Consider the following 3,206-nt stretch of genomic DNA (forward strand, 5'->3'; position numbering starts at 1 on the left):
TGGAGGCTTTCCTAAAGCTCCTGACTATGCCTGGAAAAGAAAATCTGCCCCTTCTGGACTGATTTGGGCTGTGTTGACAGACCTGGACTCAGTGTCTGCATCTGAGACTGACCCTGGGCAGCAGCCGGGGTGCTTGGCTCCTGCCTCCCCACCCCTAAGAGGGTGCTGGGCCCGGCTGCTGTGGCCGGGCTGCCCGAAACTGGCTCCGCTGGGAGGATTTTGCTGCACATGCGATTTTTGAAGGCAATCTTACACAGGGGGATTTACTTTGTGCCAAAAAGTCTTCCCTTGGGGCATGAACCCACTGGTTCGGGCTGAGAGGCCACCACCCCCAACCCCCCCAGCTGAAAACAAACAGGAAGGCAAAACTTTTGCGGAGGGGAGAAGGTGTCGGGGTCGATACCGAATCCACTGCCCGCTCTCAGCCCCGGCAGCACCCTCCAGCCCCACGGGAGCCCGGCCCCGTGCTGGCAGCATGTTGACGTGGCTCACAGCGGCGACACGCAGCCCGGGGAGCGCCCGAGATGAATTGGCTTTGCAAAATGAGGCTGATTGAGCCATTTCCAGTGGACATCAGATGCACTACCAGCACGGCAACGTATAGCCCCCTCCCCACCTTGGTACCACCCCCCTGACTAATCCCTGTGGTGCTGTGAACCCAGCAGTACAGACGAGGCCTTGTCACTGGAGGACAAAGATCTGAGGGACCGGGAGAGGAGAATGGCCAATAACGCCAGGGAAAGGGTGCGTGTGCGGGACATTAACGAGGCCTTTAAAGAACTGGGACGCATGTGTCAGATGCACTTAAAAACGGACAAAGCACAGACCAAACTGATCATCCTACAGCAAGCGGTGCAGGTCATTCTGGGCCTGGAGCAGCAAGTACGAGGTATGGTACCAGCCGGCAGGTGCATCTCGGGGCCTTTCTCTCCCCTCCCCAAGTCTCTGTGTGCGCGTGCTTCTCTGTTGCGACTCCTCCTTCCAGCGCGAGAGCGCGCGTTCGCATCGCCAGCGCGATCCAGCAGGCTGAGCTTCCCGAAGCCCCCAGCCCGGGGTGGATTTGAGGCCGCTTCTGTCTGTCTCCCCCTCGTGCTTAATGCGAATTTGGCACCTGGATCCCATTAAGCAGCTTTGGAAAACTCAGTCCTCGACTCAGAGAGCTCGCTGAGGCACTTGGGGTTTTCTGTAAGCGAGCGCATGTTTAAATTGGCGTGGCCTTCCAGCCAGGCATGGGGTGTTGTTCTAGCAGGGGTCCAGCTAAATTATTGCAGCCACTGCAAGGAGCAGCGGGCAAAGAGCAGCTTGCACTGAGGTCGTGGTCCCCTGTGTCTGTCCTGGGATTCTGTCCTTCCTCTCTCTCTTTCTGCTGCCGCGTGCGATGCCGTTGCCCAAACTGAGGTTGCTTCCCTCCCTCCCTCCCCTGCTGTTTTTGACCTAGAGCGCAACCTGAACCCTAAAGCAGCCTGCTTGAAGCGTCGGGAAGAAGAGAAAGTGTCCGGAGTAGTAGGAGATCCCCAGATGACACTTTCAGCTTCGCATCCTGGTCTAGGAGATGGTCACAACCCGGTTGGACACATGTAAAGGTATTGTCCCGCGGTCCCAGCACCCCGCTGCGGGTCCAACCCGTGCCGCTCTGCTTTGGCTGCTCGGTCCCACTCATTTGGCACCGGTCAGCGTCGTTCTTCATTTACCTTCAGTAAATGACTTGTGCTTGCGTGTTGTTTGCTTGTCTGCAAACACCCGACGCCTCTGCCCCGCGGGAGAGCTGCAGCCACGCAGCAGGAACGGAGAATCTCGGTGCTTTTGTCACCCTGAGTGAGCTCAGCTCTGTTCTGTGCCTCCCAGCCCTGCCCCAGTTGGCTACTGGAAACCAGCAGCTCCTTTGCGCGGTTGCAAGGAACGGGCAGGACCCAAAAATGCCAAGAAAGGTGTAGAAGGTGAAATTTCCCCGGGGAGCCCTTGTCGGGCACAGGCTCTGCCGACCTGTCCCCATTTCTAAGGAGTAGCCGAGCACCGAGCGGTGCCGGGACGTCGGGGCTGGGGATCCAGGAGTGGTGGGTCGGAGGCTTCGCTCTGCGGGGCTGCAGTGTCTCTGCCCGGAGTGCGTGGAGGGGCCACAGTCCTCTGCTGTCCCCTGCGCCGGTGGGTGCCTGGGGCTGCCCTGAAAGAAATAAGAAAGGCAAAGCCGGTGTCTCAGCAGAAGAATGAGGTTGTGTCTCGATTCTGTTGCAGCCACGTTGAGCCCTCAGGGATGACTTTTCCTGCAGAGGCGAGGCTGCAGCAGATTTGCAAATTGCAGAGTTTTGCTCTCGTTTGGGTTTCTCTCACTTCAGGCTTTTGTGTTTTTTATTTGTAGATCTTTTTGTCCCTCTGGATACAGAGATTTGTAGGAAGAAAACCCTCGGTGTGACCTGCAACCTTCTTGAACCATAAACTTTAGTACTGCTAATACTGACACACGTGGACGGATCCTGGCATGACGTAAGGGGTGGAAAAAAACACTTTGTCAAAAAGAAAACGAAAACAAAAAAATTGCCTTAAGTATAAAGTGCAGAACAGTCAATACATATCACTCAGTTAGGAGGGGGTGGCGTGTTCTCTTGGCTTGTTCACAAGCAGCCAGCAGCAAAATTGTGCCTAAGCTTGATATTTCTTTTTTAAAAAAAAAGAACATTAGTTATGAGATTTTTTATGTAGAACAAATAGAAATGCCTTTTGGTTTTTTTTAGCTTCTTTTGCATATGTTTTGTAAGCAAAAACAAAAAGAATTTTTTTTTGTATAAAAAAAAATGTCTTGTACCCCATGCTTTTCTGCTGCTGTTTCTATAGTTAACGTTGCATCTTTAGGATCAACCAGAATATTAAAATTGTATTAAGAGAGACTGGATATAAAGAGAGGAATTCTCAGATTCGGCTCTGAAAGCCACTAAAAGCGAATGTAGCCAGAGTGAGGGGATGTTCTTCCTTGCCTGGCTTGTACCTTCCATTACAAAAACAAAAACAAAAACAAACTCACTCACGTGCTGAATTCACCATCTCTTTGCTTTGGCCACTTCTGATTTGGGAAAAGGGAGTTAAACAGCAAAGCAAGTTGCAGCAGTATCCCCCAGCAGCGCTCCCACTCCTCCCAGCATGTCGTCGTGGTCCCTCGAGGGTCTCTGCAAGATTTGCTTTACTCCTGGAGGATCCCGACGGCCGTGGTCCCG

General features: G+C 53.4%; 1 long non-coding RNA gene across 1 annotated transcript; it reads left to right on the forward strand.

The window, feature by feature from the left end:
- Positions 1-527: 527 nt before the first annotated feature.
- Positions 528-2,660, forward strand: LOC104274498. Its single transcript, XR_717824.1, has 3 exons — positions 528-889; positions 1,439-1,583; positions 2,357-2,660. It is a non-coding gene; the product is annotated as an uncharacterized LOC104274498 (long non-coding RNA).
- Positions 2,661-3,206: the final 546 nt, after the last annotated feature.

Source organism: Apaloderma vittatum, unplaced genomic scaffold (genome assembly GCF_000703405.1).
Source record: "Apaloderma vittatum isolate BGI_N311 unplaced genomic scaffold, ASM70340v1 scaffold27695, whole genome shotgun sequence".
NCBI lineage: Eukaryota > Metazoa > Chordata > Aves > Trogoniformes > Trogonidae > Apaloderma > Apaloderma vittatum.